The 19934-nt window shown below is 34.9% G+C and overlaps 1 long non-coding RNA gene across 1 annotated transcript; it reads left to right on the top strand.

The window, feature by feature from the left end:
• The first annotated feature begins 279 nt into the window (after window positions 1-279).
• Window positions 280-6405, top strand: LOC148092595 (uncharacterized). The gene is made up of 3 exons (XR_015714899.1): window positions 280-807; window positions 4656-4741; window positions 6210-6405. It is a non-coding gene; the product is annotated as an uncharacterized LOC148092595 (long non-coding RNA).
• The last annotated feature ends 13529 nt before the right edge of the window (window positions 6406-19934 follow it).

Genomic DNA, 19934 nt, shown 5'->3' with positions numbered 1-19934 from the left:
TGAATTTTTAAAATTAAGTTAGTGCTAATAAGAAAGTAGGCTGGATTTGGGATTGAATAATAAACTCCATATGTCTTTGTCAATATTTAATAAAATAATTCTGCAAATGTTAATAGATACGGAATAATTTTAGGATTTTATTAGCCCTTAAACAATGAGGGACAACCACTTTGCTTTTTTTCAGTACATATGAAACATTCATTCTTGATAGTGTTCAGTTAATGTAATAAGATTACTGGAGAAATGAAGCAAATTTATGTTATTTAGATTATCTAAAGGATCTTTTTGAATTTGCCTTAAGCTTTCATAGAGTTGTAATTCTTGGAACAAAAGAGGTTCTAGAGATCATTTATTTGTTGTTTCAAGTGCCCTGATTTACCTCCTGATACATAATTTTTTTAGTCGAGGAAAAGGGATGAAGTTACAGAGAAAGTACCAGGAAATGCTCATAATCTATTGTCCATCTCAACTGTAGTATGCTCTTTTGATTTCTTTAGCTTTGTAATATATTTTGAAATCAGTAAGTATGAGGTCTCTGGCTTTGTCCTTCTTTCTCAAGATTATTTTGGTTATTTGTGGTTCCATATGACTTTTAGGAGTACTTTTTCTATTTCTGTAAAAATGCCATTAGAATTTTGACAGGAATTGCATTGATTCTGTAGATTGCTTTAAGTAGTATGGGCATTTTAACAATATTATGTCTTCCAATCCATGAACATTGGATGTCTTTCTATTTATTTGTGTTTCCTTTCATCTCTTTCTAGAATGATTTGTAGCTTCAAGTATACAAATCTTTTGCCTTTCTGGGTAAGTTTATTCCTAAGTATTTATCTTTTTGATACTATGGTAAATAGGATTGTTTTCTTAATTTCTTTTCAGATTGCTTGCTGTTAGTGTATAGAAACAAATAATTTTTATAAGTAAATTTTGTATCCTGCAGCTTTACTAAATTTGTTTGTTAGGTTTAGCTATTTCCTTGTGTACACGAAAGCAGAGGTTGGTTGGGTTCAAGGAAATTTGAATGTATGACCATCAATATTCTACCTAATGTAACCTCCCAAAAGACTGAATAAATTTAGGAATAAACCTTTTGCAACTTAAATGTAAGTAAAATATGTTTGTATTATATAAACAAGTTTCTAAAAATGTGCATTAGTTCCTTACCCTTTAAGTACTTACTGGACTTTAGACTCAATTTCCAATAATCATAGTGAGTACATTTTTTTTGGCAAAGAGCATTTGCCATAGTGATTTCAAGAGGATAATTTATTGGCTGTTATGCTTTTCTTGTTACTTTCTTCAGTTTATCTTGGTTTGGTTTCATTGTCTGAAAGGACCGAAATTTCCAGAGGTGATTTTCTAGAGCCATGACAAAAAAGATTAGCAATGACAGTTTTCTAAAATATATGTTTCCTACCAAAGGCAGCCTTCTCAGCCCATTTCCTTTAATGATATCTGGGGAGGATCTGATAAGCCTCATTCTTCTTTACACAGGTTAAAGGGCATTGCCTTCCCTTTCACTCCAGCAGCCAACAACAAAGCCAGGCATATGTTATCACCATCACACAGGAAGCTGCGGGTTTGCTTGTGTTAAACAGAGCACAAATACAGGAAAAGTGTCAGGCAGGTTAAAAGCTGGTGGAGCTGTGCTAAGAGAATATTATGCTAATAATATTACAGACAGATCTAGAGATATGTGATTAGATTTCAGCGTAATGTACTTAGAATCCTTAAACATCTTAAAAAACTACAAAAGGCAGCCATTTTATCTTTCTCTCTTTGGAATGATTACCCCATTTTTTAAAAACAGGAAAATAACAGTTAAATTAAAACAGTTATGTTAGGAAATAACACAATTTCTCAAAACATACAAAAATTTTCTTAATAGTTTTAAAACTGTTCCCCTTTGTTTTCTATGATAAAAAATTCCAATTGCATTCTCTTATTTCAAGAGAAAAGAGGATTTCCATTTTGCGGCTAAAGTTTTGTCATAAATAAAAGATTTGTGCCTTTTGGAAACTAAAGAAATTTCATTTGGGGGTTTTATTTGTGCATTTTAATTGGGGTAAGCATCTGTTTTAAAGAGTTATCTGAGTGATGGTGGATATATTCTAGATATATATATCAATGTAGTTTTATTTGTCATGGTAGATTTGTTTAAAAATTTTATCTGAAGACATAAAGATGGCCAATAGACATATGAAAAAATGCTTAATGTCACAAATCTTCAGAGAGATGCAAATTAAAACCACAATGAGGTATCACTTCACACCTACCAGAATGACTACCATCAATAAATCAACAAACAAGTGCTGGCGAGGATGTGGGGAAAGGGGAGCCCTAGTGCACTGCTGGTGGGAATGCAGACTGGTGCAGCCACTGTGGAAAACAGTGTGGAGTTTCCTCAGAAAATTAAAAATGAAGCTGCCTTTTGACCCAGTGATCCCACTTCTAGGAATATATCCTAAGAAACCTGAAGCACCAATCAGAAAGAATATATGCACCCCTATGTTCATAGCAGCATTATTTACATTAGCTAAGATCTGGAAACAGCCCAAGTGCCCATCAGTAGATGAGTGGATAAAAAAGCTGTGGGACATTTACACCAGGGAATACTATGCAGCTATAAAGAAGAAGGATCTGTTACCCTTAGAGACAGCATGGAGGGACCTGGAGATGATTATGCTAAGTGAAATAAGCCAGTCAGAGGAAGACACATATTCAGAGAAAGACAAATATCACATGATGTCACTTACATGTGGCATCTAATGAACACAATAAACTGCTGAATAAAATAAAACCAGAGACAAGGAATCATGGAACAGACTGACAAATCTCAAAGGGAAGAGGAGAGGGGGGCCAGGAAGAGATTAACCGAAGAATTTATATGCATATACGCATAGCCCATGAACACAGACAACAGTGTGGTGAAGGCCTGGGGTGGGGCAGGGGCTGGGTGGAGGGGGGCAAAGAGGAGAAAGGGAATATCTGTAATACTGTCAAGAAAATAAAATAAATTAAAAATAGATAACTAAAAAATGATCTGAAGAGTTTTGCACAATAATTTATAAATCCTTTCTTTTAAAAAAGATTATAAACAAACTGAATTATGTAAACATCTGAAGAATAGAAGAGAAACAAAAATCATAGTACGTAGTCTTCCATTTTCACATAGTCACTGTGAGCATTCTGACTCATTTGCTCTTCATGTATATTTTTCAGTAGGTTTACAAGATTGTAGTGAAGTGAGTATATGTATACACACACAAATGCATGTATATTTACAATGTTAAATATCACTGTTTAAAAATAGATATTATTATATCATATACATTTTCATGTTTTTGTAGCCTTCATAATCTTTATTTTTAATGAATGTACTTGGTTTCATTGATTGAACAAGTCATAATTTATTCAGTGAACAATTTTACAGGATGTATAAAATATCTTTCTTTATTGGATTCTTTCAAATCTTCTGGTTACCTTAGGGCCAGTGCCTCCATATACACTGTATCTTTTAATGGCCATGATCAGGAAGACATATGTCATGTGGCTGGACTATTGGATTTAGTGGACCTATTGTACTGTGCAGATGCCTTCAGTATAAAGTAACTAAATATCAAAATATTAAGGTAACTATTTCCAGGGGATAGTTCATGGTGTTGAATAGGAAGTGTCAAGGTTTTGTACAAATAAAGGAGTCATTTCCAATTTGGATTCAGAAGGAAGAGGTTGTAGACTGCTGAAGGGGCTTAAAATATCAATCATCCAGGCATCAGAGCAGAATTATGCCGGTCCCTAGCCAAAGTACAGACAGAGAAAATTCATGTTTGAGATAGTAAGCAAATAAGCAATAAGTAAATAATAGTACTGAATAAGTGAATAAGTAAATAACTTAATAAATAAAAATAGTAGGGGAAAAACAGAATCCTAAAGTGCATTTTTGTGTCTTGATGTGTTACAAACCACAGCAGGACCATATGTGATATCTATGTACTTACTTGTGTTGGAAAAACTTTGCCAGTTGTGCATTTTCCCTCTTAGGACTCCAGAACAATTCTAATAGTCATACATTGATTAAGAGTCTTCTCTGACAATTGCTTATGAAGAACCAAACACAAAAGTCCTAGTGCATACCACACTTTATCAGAGAGCACTTGTCATCACTTCCAAGAACATTACTGTAGCCTTCTGACACTAAAGAACATTTTATTATTGCTTTACATTTTCTCTTTTTTTCTTCCAATTTTTGTTTGTTTCTCTCTTCGCTCCCCCAGCTCCTTCTGTTTAAAGGAAAGAACTTTATAACCAGGGATTTTTTTTGTGTGTGTGTGTTTTAAGTTAAATGTATTCAAGCTATTGAATATCTTTTTCCATACAAGTATAACATGGAATAAAGGGTCATTTCTTATCTTTGTAAGAATAATGATGTTTAAAAAAAAATCTTATTCATATCTCTTTCTGTTGGCCTTATCAGGTTTTTACTATTGAAAAATTCCATTTTTCTTATTTATGACCAGGTTTTCAAATAGTGCACTATTTTTCTGAAACTGATTTTAGAAACAGAGAGGAAGAGAAAGTGAGAGAGAAACATCAATTTGTTGTTCCACTTATTTATGCATTCATTGGTTGTTTCTTGCATGTGCCCTGACCAGAGATGGAACGCTCAACCGTGGCATATCAGGACAACACTCTAACCAACTGAGCTACCTGGCCAGGGCCACAAATAGTGTACTACTGAGTAAGTATATTTAAATTTTTTTTTACGAGAATTTTTTCTTGAAAAACCACAATATAAAGAAAAGAGAAGCCTACTACCACATCTTGATTAAAAAACAAACTCTGTCCTATTTTTATTTAGCAAAATCACATGAAAATATCAAAAGAAAGACAGAATATTATTTAGCTAGTTTACTTTTGTGTTGGGCTGATGCTAGAAACAACAACAAAGAGAAGAAAAGTCTCTGCTGCAGTCCAGATGTGACAAGACTGTTGAACTTGGGTCATCTGACCCAGGAGAATCAATTGGCTGCTAGAAGAGTCCGGCTTCTGGCTTTATGGAGTTCAAGGAAAGCCCTTTCAGCATGTCAAAGAGCCAGATCCAGGGTGCCTCAGACAAGCTGGGGAGCACTTTGGCAAAAATCTCCTGAATTGTGCAATCTCTGACTCTGTTTTTTTCCAACTTTTTCCTCTCAAAATCACATGCTTAAATTGGGCCATGCAGCTGTGCGTGGGTGGAGTGCTTATACTCAGAGCTCTGAGGTCTGATGGGTGTGGGTCAATGGTACACTACTTTCCCCCACCCCCCACCCTGAGAAACTTTAGAAATAGTCCCTTGAAGTTAGTTGATAACCTGATCTATTCACCCTAAGTATTAAAATAGGGCTTACCTTTTTTTCTTGTTGGTATTTTCTTGGTAAATGACATTTAAATAACAATTGTCAGATAATTTGAAATATGTTTCACTTGCTTTTAAAATGTAATGACGTTATATCAACAGTTTTAAATCAAAGAAGAATCTTAAACTTAGTTGTTAGTTTAAAGAAGTCTGCATTTCTGCAATATTAATTTTTAAATTTAAAGTTTTACAGATTCTTTATTAGAGGACTGATTATTATAATTGTAAAAACCCCACTCATATTGTATTCTTTGGTTAAGAATACATTTTGAAACCCTCCTAATTATACTTGCCATTGCCTTTCTTTGAATTATGGAGGGCATGTTTCATCATACTTCAAGAAGGACTTGAATCTTAGGACAAAGTTGATCTTGCAAGTTCAAAGAACAATTTGCTAGAGAGTAATTATCATGGTCCCCAGGAACATTATTCTATGCCCTCTTGGATCCAAAGACATTATATTTTATTATGGCTGAGTCTACGAGCCTCCTTGTCATTCGCCTCTTCCCCATGCTCTTCCTCTTCTCTCCCCCACCATCCTCCACTCAGTTAAGGCAGAGACTTGTCACTCAGATTAGAAATTTCAAATAGGTAATGATGTTATTGAGTTTTTATAGTAATAATAAGAAAAAACTCAACAGGAACATCAATGACATTATGAAAGTACAGTAATGAATATCATTTAACCTAATAGAATTCTAATTTTATACCTGTAAACTAAGCATTATCTATTCTAGCAATTAATGTTCTATTAATATGTTTTTGTCACTGATAAATGGGAAAAGTCATTGCCTCAATTGTGTTTTCACAGTGGTACTTAAAAGTTTACTTCATCAGCCCCGTTGGCCGTGGCTCAGCGATTGAGCATTGACCTAGGATCCGGGAGATGGAGGTTCGATTCCCAGTCAGGGCACATGCCCTGGTTTCCTGCTCAATCACCAGTAGGGGGCCTGCAGGAGGCAGCTGATCAACGACTTCCTCTCATCATTGATGTTTCTATCCCTCTCTCTTCCTCTCTCTGAAATCAATAAAGATATATTTAAAAAATAAAATGATCTACATTTAAAAAAAAATTTACTTCATCAGTGTTAATATCTTCTCATTTGAAACTATGCATGTAATTTAAAGTAACTTTTCAGTCTTTAATGAATTTATTCAAGTCAAACCAGAAGGGAAACAAATGAAGGGAAAAGATTCATCCAAACTGATTTACTTCTTAGCTTTTAAGAAATACAATGAATATCTGTGCATATTTGTGTAATACAGTTTACCAAGCACACTATCATTTTTCAGTAAGTTTTTAGTGAACATTCATTAAACAAGTGAAATATTTACTGCCCACTTAGTAAAATGCCAGGCACAGAGATGCTTCAAAGAACTAATAGTATGTTGGAGGCACTCTCCTCACTTTTATAGCCCCTTGAGATATAAATCCTTTCTGTAATAAAGACTGATAGTGTGGAGAAGGTCTGGGGGGGGGTGGTGGTGGTGGTGGTGGTACAGTGGATGCAGGGTGGAGGGGATCAATGGGGGAAAAAGGGGAACATCTGTAATACTTTAAACAATAAAGATAAAAAAACAACTGCTAGTAGTACTAACCAGTTTGGCTCAGTGGTTTGAACACCAGCCTGTGGACTAAAGTGTCACAGGTTCAATTCTGGTCAAGGGCATCAAGTGCACGTGCCCTAGTTGAAAAATTCTCAACAAAATACAGTGAAACTTCAGTTCTCAAACTTAATTCACTCCAGAAGGCTGTTCAAGAAGCAATTTAAAAACCCATTCATTTTCCCCCCTTAGAAATAATGTAAATTGAATTAATCCATTCCAGAATCCTATGTTCTCACAACTCTCCTTTTCACTTTGCTGCTACAACTAACCTTCTTAGGACCCATGGTGACTTATTGTACATATTTAATAATAATAAGCAGCAACAGACCTTCTCCAGGGGCCATATTATAGAGCAATTCCATTTCTGGGTATATATCCAAAGGAAGTGAAAATAGGATATTGAAGCCATATACGTACTCTCACTTTATTGCAGCATTTTCTCAATTGCCAAGGTATGAAAACAATCTGTATCTGTCAACATGTGAATGAATATAGAAGATGTGATATATAATGGAATACTATTCAGGCACGAGAAAAAAGAAAATCCTACCATTTGTGACAACATGGATGGACCTAGAGGGCTTTATGTTAAGTAAAATAAGTCAGATGAGAAAGACAAATACAGTATGATATTATTTATATGTGGAGTCTAAAAATACCAAACTCATAAGAACAGAGAGTAGAATGGTGGTTACCAGGGGTTGGGGGTAGGGACATTGGGGAGATGTTTAAGGGTAAACACGTGCAACTGGCAGATAAATAAGTCCTGGAGATCTATTGCACAACATAGTGATTATAGACGACAACACTGTATTATAACCTCAAAGTTGCTGAAAGATTAGATCTTAACTATTTCCACCACACACAAAAAAATGATATAATAGCATTGTTAGCTAATGTTATGGTGGTCATCATAATGCAATATATAAATGTACAATATGTCGTACACCTTAAACTTATACAATGCTTTTTTGGTGTGATTTATATCTCAGTAAAAAGAAATTTAAATAAAGAAGACTGTGAGTTAAGGTTTACCTAAGTTTAATCACATAGTCTTACCACAGTCTTAAAAACAAGCCACTAAAGACATACATTAGTAAGAGCTTATTGACTTTCACCACTTACTGTCTATCAAGAACTTTGGCAGAACAAATTTTAATTTCACAATTCCAAGATGAAATAATCAGATGCTATGCAACCTTTGGCATGACTAAATCCCAGGGGATGGTGATGTTGAATAAAATTAATTTTTAGCAAATGAAAAAGGCTCGTATATATTTCCCTTACAAAGGAATAAATGACCAAGACTAAAAATATTTATCCAAATGAGTGTAGTACATTTAACATGCATTTACTATGTCTAGATTGAACCCAAAGAAATGTTCTGAGAAACTCTTAAGTACTGATAGAAATGAATGTATGTGAGTCTGAGAACAATTCAGTTCTTAGATAATTAGAAATGAAGTCTTTATTAGTTTGGATGATTTTGGTAGTAAGTCATAGAAATAAAATTATTCTTAATTGAAATATTTTAAAGATCTTTTTAGTATAGATGAAAATGTCAAATAAATGATTACCAAGCACAACAAATTAAAGGGACCTGGCTCTTTATCTTTTGCATAAACCCTCCTTAAACAAAGTATGTATGGTCTACAAATTTCCTATAATATTTAATAATAATAGCCATTATTTATAGAGTACCTACTCTGTGTCAGTCACTATTTTTAGTCATTTGTTTACTCTTCATAATATCCCTAATAGAAATTACTATTCACATTTCACAAATTACAAATTGAGGATCATATAGGAACCATAAAGCTAATTAGCCACACACTGAAAATATCCTCCAGTTTATCTGATACCAAAGCCTGTGATTTCGCCCATTACACTGTAGTCTCACGGGAATTTTCAACTCACCAGCTCTGAGCCACTCTGCTCCCTAAACCACCCAGCACTTTTGACCACTCATCATCCCCACACCCTGTTTGGCCATAATTATGTGGGGGAAGGTCCCCGTACCATAAAAGGCACTAGCTTAGACTCAGTCCTTTCTTGTTTTCCACTTTATAAAGTTGTATAGTAATTGCAACCATGGCCACTCCCCTTTTCCTCAATGTTCTTTATCTATACAGTTATCCAGAAAGTGGCAAGACCCCAGATTTTACATTCATGTTTGTTTGTGCGAGTGGAGGGTGTGGAGATGAGGGTCATGGTAGAGAAAAAGAGATTGTCCATGGCTTCCCATAGGCCTTATTCTTGACCTTACAAATAGAGCACAGTATGAAGTGGTCCTGTGCTTGCTCTCACATTAATAAAGTATTGTTTGATTCCATTCTCCTCTTCGTCCTTGTGTTGATTCCCCTGTTCCCCTCCTGCCTCCCAACCAAGGGAGGGAAAAATGCTGAGCTATGCAGGGTTTGTCCATCCCTGGATATGTGCCATACCATTAAAACACCTGAAAACTTTGCTTCAAGTACACTATATTGTCTCCCCTTTTCTTCATCACAATTGATAGGCTTTCATTTTTAGAAAACACAATGATATACTTGTTTATTGCAAAGGCATTGCTCCAATTAAAAATCAACCTGCATTTAGGGTAATTTTTTCTGACCTTTTGTATGTAAATGAATCATGGGAGGAAGAATGCATTGATGTAAATGTTTGATTATAATGTTCATGTGCCAATCACATTGAGAACAACATGATTGATAGAAGGAGAGCCTATCTATTAATTGTGTCATATCTAATCTCTTCTCATAAATTAAGAACTCTATTATGGAGGTTTGGAGGTATTGAGGTTGGGGAAGCCAGCTGACTAAATTTCAAGAGACCAAGAGGCCACACAAAGTATAATTACAACATTGATGATTTCACTCTGGTCTAGCTTACCAGACTCAGAGACTAATCTTGTCAATACTCTACAATAAGTCAGATGTGTTGGATGACTCACACTGACTAAACTCACAAGAGACTGAAGTATATAAATCAGAAATCCAGTGAGTTATTCAATGATAAGAACTATAACAGCCAACATAACCCAACACTCCTGTCCTCCAGCCAGAGTGTTCTTTTCCACAAATAACCAGAAATGTACTTGAAGCTCATGGAATAAGAAAAAGTGACATATTTGATCTGAGAGTTAAGCAGCATTTCTACAATAGAAAGAAGTTCTACTCAACACCACTTAGCTGATGGACTAGTGTCAGCATTTGTCTTTCTGGTTACATTGCTGATAAACTCCTCATGAACTCCTCATGATTTACACATTTTTTTCTTTGTATTTTTTTAAAAATACACTCATTCTAGTTACAATCTAATCTTTTTTGGAACTTCTTTAAATGATATTCCAACTTGTGAATATTAGAACAAAAGTTGCATTTGACCACTGTAGGGGAAGATTTGTATTGATTTAGTTCTTCACAACTGTATTTACACAGTGAAAACATACTTAGGACATTAGATTCTCCAATTATTGTCAATGATATGTTTCTAGTCAGTCATGTCTATAGGCTATCAGTGAATAGACAGATATATCAGAATTGACAAAACTACCAAAAACATTTTGTAGAGAGGAAAAAAATATTCACATTATGCCAGAAAATAAACATAAAGTGTAATTTAGAAAACAAAGCAGATATCACGTATCTACTGTAATTCCAAAGGGTACATTACTTTAAAATTTAAAGCAAGAATTCCCAAATAATGTCAACTACATAAATATTTTGGCATAGGATAAATCAGTCAGTCTTGAACTTCAACCAAAGGAATTTATTTACTGAAATGCCTAAAGGAGCTCATTACAATAGTCTCGCTGAATGGAATAGTTCTGTAAATTGTCACACAGTTACATTCTAAGTCAACTATGAGCAGTTATCTTAACTCTGTCTTATAATACCTAGTGTTATATATTTTTTCGTCTTTGACAAACTGGTAGGAACTAGGAGAGCATATTTTAGAACCAGTAAATTTGCTAGAAAATTTCTCTCTTCCTGCTGCTTACCTTTACAAGTGGCTTGTAATAGGCAAACATTAGGGGAGAGAAATAGTTTCTTATAGGTGAACATAAGTTTTGAAAAAAAGGGTAGGCATGTTCAATCATATCAAAATCCACACCCATTAAAGGACATTTGCCTGTACTGAAGACTGCTTTTTTTCTACACGTAATTTTTTAGGTCACTGATAAAATATTTTCTCCTCCTGGAAAGGTCAATAAAGTCATCCAATTTTATTTTATAAATACCACAGGCGTAGTGTCACAGATTATCTTATTTTACATTTTATACTTAAAAATATGAACTATAGTAATATTTTATAATACATATAAAATAATTTTAAGTTTAGTTCATTAGTTATGTATTATTTGTAAAGTGAATAGTTGACACCTGATTCATAATTATCTTTCAAATCTAAGATTAACTTAAATTAAGCATTTGACTCACTACCTTCTCTGCTCCAAGTTCTGTCATCCCCTTCGGTCACTTAGTGTCTGTGGGGATGACCCTTCTGGCTCTCTGCTCAGGTCCTTGATTTCCACATCTCTAGTGACCTTTTACTTCCACAGTACTTCAGTCAGCCATTTCCTCAGCCACATCCTGGACATTTTTAACTGCTTATTACTTCCTCCCCTTTCAAATGTTAAAGTCAAATAACCAGTTCTAAATATCATATTCTTATAACTCAGTGGTTTGCACCCTTGACTGCCCTTTAGAGTTACCTGGAAAAATTTTTTAAAATCCTCATGCCCAAGTTAGGCCACCACATTAATTAAATAAGAATTTCTGGAGATGCAATCCAGTAATCAATAGATCTTAAAGCTCCCCAAGTGATGACAAATGCTGCCAAGGGTGAGAACCGCAGTTTTAACTCTTCCGTTCTACTACTCCACTACACTTGTTTTTGAAACATTGAACTGTCAGCTATCACCAACCCACATCCTTCCCTCCCCTGCCCCACTGGCTTTCTTGTTTTACTCCCAAGATTGCATCAACCCTGGATCAACCCAATGGTCCTCTCCATGCCTCAGCAAGCAGGTGGCTGAGCACAGGTGGTGAAAATCCCATCATAGGTCAGGATGCTGCCAGCACTGGTCCTTCCTTTTCAATGGCACCTGAGTTCTCAGGGATGCCAGGAAAGCCTTCCTAATTTTGCTAGTCATTTCATGCTCCCATTCTCCACAGTATTTATTTAAAATATGCTTCATTCTTCTCAAAGTACAAACTATCTGGATTTAAGAATTCAAAGTTACTTCATTTCTCCTGAAATATCAAATGTTCTCATTTTTCTCCCTTTGCATAAACTTTATTGTTCTGTATCCTGCAAATGATATTTTCATTCTATTGGCAGAAATATGAACATCTCCTCTGAATCTTTATTTCTCTCCCTCCTTGTATCAAATATGTGGAGAAAAAGGAACCCTCATTCACTGCCAGTGGGAATGTGAACTGGTACATCCACTATGGTAAATAGTATGGAGGGTCCTCAAAAAATTAAGAATAAAGTTACTGTATGACCCAGCACCCCTTTTCTGGGTATCAACACCCAAAATTTTAAAACATTTATTTGCAAAGACATATGCACCCCTGTGTTCACTGCAGCATTATTCATGGTGGCCAAGACATGGAAACAACCAAAGTGTCCTTCAATAGATGACTGGATAAAGAAGATATGATTATATATACAATTGAATACTATTCAGCCATAAGAAAATATGAAATATTGCCATTTATGACAACATAGTTGGACCTTGAGAATATTATGCTAAGCAAAATAAGCTAGACAGAAAAAGTTAAGAACAGTATGGCTTCACTCATATGTGGGATATAAAACTGAAAGCAACAAATGAACAAACAAGAAAATGAAACAAAAACTCATAGACAGAAAATAGTATGGTGGTTACCAGAGGCAATGGGGTGGAGAGGGAGTAAAGAAAGGGTAAAGGTGGTCAATATGGTGGTGGAAGATGCTTTGATTTTGGGTGGTGAGCACACAATGCAATATACAGGTCATGTATCATAAAATGTATGCTTGAAACCTATATAATCTTATTAGCCAATGTTACCCCAATAAATTGATTAAAAATGAAAATCCAGTAGAATGAACTGATAATGTGCTATGAAAATCCAGTGAAATGACAAAATATAAATTACCACAAATTATAAAACAAAAGGTCCACTTCACAGTATTGTTACAACTATGATCTTAGATTGAACAAGCACTTGCTCCCATCTTGAATGCTGAAACCGTCTGCAATAGGTCTCCCTGCAGTCAATCTGGCCTGTTCGAAGGAGTTCTCCAGAGTGAGATGTCCAAATGCCTATCAGAATGTGTCTCTTCTAAGTGGAAACCTGGGGCTTCACAGGCCAGCTGACCCCAAGATGCATCCTGGCTCTACCACACATAAGCGCAGTGACTTAGATCCCTCAACTTCTCAGCCTTGTTTCACTATAAATGGAGCTTATATAGTCTCTTCCTTCATGGATGATGTGTAGATTAAGTAAAATAATGAATCATAAGTGGTTTCCTGGTGACTGGTAAAAGTAGGCTCTCAATAGATAATGGATGTCTGATGTCAGTTACAAAGAAGGGTCAAGAGCACTGATTGTAAAAGAACACTAGCTACTCAGGACTGGGTTCAAAGTCCTTCCACATGAGAACCTGACATGGTCGAACAGACAACCAGAGGTTCCTATGGTCATGAGGGAGATCTGTAATAGTTTCTAGAATGTAAATATATATACATAAAAATCTTCTTTGCTTATCAGTTTATCAGCTTTACCCTTAGGATAAAGTCCAAATCCCTGAATTTAAAGGGCCTCACAATCTGTCCTCCATCTTTCTGTTATCTCGTATCAAACATCTCACGAAATCCTGTTGCTTACAAATCTTAAATCTTTGTCCACTTTTCAGGGCTGTTCTCTCTGCCTGGAACAGCGTTTCCTCCCCTCTTTCTCTGGCTCAGTATGGCATCATTTTCCCCGGGAAGCCGTTCTCTGCTGTTCCCTGGGACTAGTGGCTTTCTACTTTGCTTTATTCTACCTTCCTCTTCGATCTCTATCAACACATTTATCCCACTGCTTTGAAAGTTTTGTTTTCTCTTATGTATATTCCACACTAAACTGTTAAGGGCAGGGACCATGACAATCATATTCACCATCACACTAGGTCATGTTTTAATTTAATCTAATCTAACCTAATCTAAAACACATTTTAATCATGATAGATTTCAATAAATAATTGAATAAATTCAAGTGAATGTTCCAATGCTTTTTATGATGTGTGATGAAGTTCAGCTAGAATTCTGCAGAATTCCACAATGCAATAAAATACCCAATACAGGACTATAAATAACATTGACAATTCTGGGACTCGAGTGAAACTCAGTTTAGGGATGTCTTATTTATATGTTTAGTTTTGAGAACTTTTTCCCATTCAATGCACTGAGCATGATTCACATCCCACCAGGAAGATCATTAGGCATAGGTAAGGAAGACAACCACCTTTATTTGATGTCTGAAAATCACCTGAAAAATCTTCTGGGCCGAAAATATGTCCTTATTTGCTAAAGGTAAGCAGCATAGACTTTGGAACTAGAGAAATCTGAGTGTGAAATTTGGATCCACCACAAACCATGTAACCTTAGGTGAATTACTTCTTAAGTCTTAGTTTTTTCATCTATAACCTGAAGATAACCAAGCTTTCATCACAGAGATATCATGAAGGTTAAATGGGATAATGTATATACCGTGCCAACTACAGTACCTGCTAAAGCAGATGCCTCCATTTCTTTTACAACGGTCCCTAGAATACTATATTATTTTGGGTTAAAGCATTATATCTCCAGGGATACCATTAAATGCAAATATAGGACGTGAGAGGCAAACACTTATGTTTTAGCTTCAATTAGTGTGTGTGTGTGTGTGCGTGTGTGTGTACATACACATACATATATTCTCTAAGGTAAGAGAATACTGAGAATCAGTCATGAAAGGAGTGGAGAGGGTGCCTTAGCAGCTTTGACATGGATGAGACATGGCATGATAGGCATGCGATATAGGACATTGACGAAGGAGCGGTCGAAGAACACATTTCGTTCCTAGGTCCCTAGAGAACTCTGGATTCTCGGAGAGGCTGATGAAGGCCAGTGCTGAGGCTCAGGAGCGGTGCAGCTCAACAAGGAAGAGTGCACCTCAGACAAGCTTCAGCCCCCTGATGTCTTCAGGGTGCGGTTTTCCCTGGCTTGTCTCCGTTGACCTCTGAGAACCTAGGAGGAAACAGTTATGCTGAGGCCCCAGGCCTCTGCACACTGGACCATTTGGGAGTCTGGCCCTTTGATGTTTTCAGGACAATTATCCTTTACTCCTGCCATCTCTCTTTAGCCATATCAAAGTACAAATATTGGTGGAAGCAATTCAATAAAAATGTGGGCACAGATAAAGAAGACAACAATCTTTACTTGATGTCTGAAAATCTTTTCTAGTTAAATCTAGCTGAAGAATTTTGTTGCTTATCTTGCACTCCAATTTAGTTCTAGTTATCGGGAAATTTAGACAATGAAAATAGGCATTTTGAAGTAAAAAGAGAAACACAAAAAAGTAAATTTTTGATATTGTCACATTTTGATTAGTCATGACGAATTTCTCTTTCAAACTTCTTTTTAACATGTGTACAGTATTTGATATTAAATGAATTTTAATGAACAATTATAATCTAGCTGGGTTTGGAGAATTTCATTGAAATTGCTTTTGAAACTCTTATGTAGCATTTACATTTCATTTATTTGTCACAAGAGGGAGTAAGAACTCTGCTAAATATTACATATTTTCAAAACTTTCCTAAAATACATTGTATGGAAAGAAACCCTTTGGGATCTAATGATAAAACAATTTTCCTTTTCCCTATCTGATCTAGGAACTCTTCATCAGTTTTTAGTTTTGAACTGACATGACATTGTATCTAAATAATATAAATAAAATTATAAAAAATACTAGAATCTTTGTTTAATAAAGGATCAGTTTGCATTCTGAAAAGGTCTGAATGTAATTTTTATACTATTTTACTAACATGCCTGAGTTAGCCATCAAGTTGTCAACATTTAAGCAATTGCAAACAAAGCTGTGTTTTTCGATACTGATGCAACAGAATGATGAAATATGTTGCAAAAGTGGAGAATAACCTTTTAGAGGAAAATCTGAAATTCCTTTCCTAAGATGTGTGTAACCTATGACAATTTGCTGTTTTCCAATTTTATTTAAGGAGCTATGTGCTAAAGTGCACTCAATCATTTCATGTTCCTTAATATTCCACAGATCATTAGGTAGTTTTTGGAGTAAAAGCTTAAAATATTTCCTGTGGAAAGTGCAACATTGCTGACATTTGAAAAACTGCTTAAGAGAAAAATTTGTACAATCTCTTCTTCAGAGTTTAGGTCTTCAAAAGATCACATGGGTGTTTGTTTTATGTTCGTAGATAGAATGAGTGCAATTTCCCCTGCAGATGGCGTCTTCCTGGGCTTGGATATAAAAGTACCCAAGTAACCTGCAGCTATTTAAAGAAGGAACTCCCCAAACTTAATGTTGAATGGGTCATGTACATGCTTTGCTTTATGACTACAGGACAGACATCATGATAACCTGATGCTACAACACGTTTCACAGTGTTAATCTAAGCCATAGATTTTTCCTCCAGTGTGAAATTCTCACAAGAATGACATGTGGAGAGCAAGGTATTTACTAATAAAACATAAATTATGTAGCTGAATATACGAATCCTTCCTTGTTTTTTGGTAAAATACACATATATTAAGTGGCCTAGAAATTCTGTTCTTTGGAACATTTATGGAAAAGAATGAAAATGTGGGCTTTGGCTACAAGTCAGTTCTAGTTAAATCCATCTGATGAATTTTGCTGCTGATTTTCCATCTTTAAACTTCAATTTTACAGTAGGAACTATGAACTGAAAAAGAAGCACTTGTTATTGTTTTTAAGGCCTTAGCTATTAAACATGTCAGCTAACTCCATGCAAACTTCTGGGAATCCTGAAGCAACACAGTACTTCCCCACTCCACCCACTACAACTAAAGTTTCCCACAGTGTTGTATTTTTTTTCTCTCTCTCATGTGGCTTTAACTTATGAAAGTATGAATACTAAGTCATTTGTAATAAAAAAATCAAAAGAAATCACTTTAAATACATACAGTTATATTAAATGGAAGAATACAAGTTACACTTATTTTAACTGCACAATTCTGAAGCCTCACATTATTAAGTGAATTGCTAAAGTAGTAGAATTATCTTCTGGAAAAAGCTTCACTACATAAATTATAAGTATAGAACAGAATACTTATATAGACTAGTTCTAGCACTTAGTCTTTGTTATATTTATAATTTATGCATTGAACTTGTATTGATGATTGAAGGTTAAAGAATACATAAAAATTTATCTAATGCAAGGCAAAAGAATTTTAGAAAGAAAAATATATGTGTAAAATTAATATAATTTTAAATTCAATAATGTATTCCATTCTTCAGTTTTTGAAAAGATATTTGTTGAACACCTGCTTAATCATTTTAATATGTTTGTTTAAAAAAGAATTTAAGATGATCTACATAAATATAAAAAAATTGAAGAAGAGAAAATAACTTGGATTAGTAGAAGAGATGAAGCAAGTAGAAATAGGGAACCAAAAATAAGATGGAAACAGTAATTGAGAATTTTACCCAAAATAAATGCCCTGGCATTCTGTACACTTGTTACTGGTGAGTATAAATTGTTTTCATTTTCTAACAGCCAGTAGGAAAGAAGAAAATAGAAACAGAATTCTCATCCCTTGTAAGATAAAAGTAACCAAATTTCTCTAGCAAAGCACAACTATTCATGATACTGAGAGCAGTGTTTCTCCTTTGGGTTCTCATAGAGACGACATTGTGTAAATAAATAATACCCTTGACAACAGTTTTACAGTGAGTTACTGCTTCTTGCGGTCACATGTTAGCACTGGGGACTCAAGGATGATTTGGATCCAGTTCATGCTCTCAGGGGAGTTGTGATTTAGCTGAGCTGATAGACATATACATTTATAATTAAAATACAACACCTAAGTCTTATGATACAGGTAAAGTCAAAGTAGTCAAAGTACTGTGGGTGCAAAAGATCTTGCCAGAGAAAATGTCCTTAATGAGGAATTGAAAGGTTTTTGGTTTTATTTAATAGCATAAAATGATTTAAAAAAATGGTTTTATAGGTCATAGTCTTCCCACATTTAATATTTAATTCCATAGCCACAGGTGCTCATTACTTTATATTTATTTATTTATTTATTTATTTATTTATTTATTTATTTATTTATTTATTTAATATCTTTATTGATTTCAGAGAGAGGAAGGGAGAGGGAGAGAGAGAGAGACAGAAGCATCAATGATGAGAGAGTCATTGATCGAGCCCACAACACAGGCATGTGCCCTGAACAGGAATTGAATCCTGATCACCTGGATCCTAAGTCGATGCTCAACCTCTGAGCCATGCCCGGCCGGGCTCTTTACTTTATTTTTCAGCTGATGCAGTATCTCCTGGTTGGTCTTGTCCCCTTTAAACTAATCTCTATATTGCTCCAGATATTTGTTGGACTAAAGCTCACAAATGATTCACAATTTAAAATTTGCTACAAAACAATTTTTAAACTCTTTACTCTCTATTTAATTCATTACACGATCATACCACAAGTAACAATTCTATAAATTATAAATATTTTTGAGTATGTAAATAATTTAATATGATTATCTTTGTATTTTTCCTATTTCCAGTGTCTACTCCAGTATCTTTTATGTAATATGTGCTCAATATTACTTTAAAAAAAGTATTGGATAAATTAATTCAGCTGATTAATTTATGCTACTTTTTCTATTGCAAAAATATACCTATTAAGTATATAGTAAAATTCCCTTACTAATATTATGTTTGGTGACTATTTAGGAAAGAAATTCCTATTAAATTTAGATTTACTAGAAAAATCATGTGTTCTTTTATATACATGAAAATACCCTATGTGGTCTGTCATTTCTATGCCTATTATCATAGCATATTTATATGCAAGTATACAGACATTTCAAATATTATCAACTTACTACAAATTAAATGACTTCAGTATGATTCCAAACTCAGATCAATTTAGTGGTGTTCTATGTATATCTTTTTTATTATTATTTTATTTTTTTAAATTTATCTTTATTGTTGAAAGTATTAGTTATCCCATTTTTTACCCCCAACTGACCCCCTCCACCTCGCTCCCACCCTCTCCCCAGGCCTTCACCTGGTCATTGTCTGTGTCCATGGGTTATGCACATGTGCATATAACTTCTTTGGTTAATCTCATCCCACCCTCCACCCCACTTCCCTCTTCCCTCTGAAATATGATCGTCTGTTACATGCATCAATGTCTCTGGATCTATTTAGTTCATCAGATTCTTTTGTTCATTAGCTTCTTTAACGTTTCCTGTAGTGCTGGTTTGGTGGTGATGAACTCCTTTAGCTTTTCCTTATCTTAGAAGCTCTTTATCTGACCTCCAATTCTAAATGATAGCTTTGCTGGGTAGAATGATCTTGGTTGTTTTTCATCACTTTGAATATTTCTTACCACACCCTTCTGGCCTGCAAAGTTTCTGTTGAGAAATCAGCTGACAGTGGTATGGGTGCTCCCTTGTATGTAATTAATTGCTTTTCTCTTGCTGCTTCTGAGATTCTCTTTGTCTTTAATCTCTGGCATTTTAATTATGATGTGTGTTGCTGTGGGCCTCTTTGGGTTCCTCTTCTTTGGGACCCTCTGTGCTTCCTGGACTTGTAAGTCGATTTCTTTCCCCAGGTAGGGGAAGTTTTCTGTAATTATTTTTTCAAATAGGTTTTCAATTTCTTGCTCTCTTTCCTCTCCTTCTGGCAC

The sequence above is a fragment of the Miniopterus natalensis genome, chromosome 8 (genome assembly GCF_054644295.1).
Source record: "Miniopterus natalensis isolate mMinNat1 chromosome 8, mMinNat1.hap1, whole genome shotgun sequence".
In the NCBI taxonomy this organism is placed as follows: domain Eukaryota; kingdom Metazoa; phylum Chordata; class Mammalia; order Chiroptera; family Miniopteridae; genus Miniopterus; species Miniopterus natalensis.
This window is presented reverse-complemented; position numbering and strand designations above follow the sequence as displayed.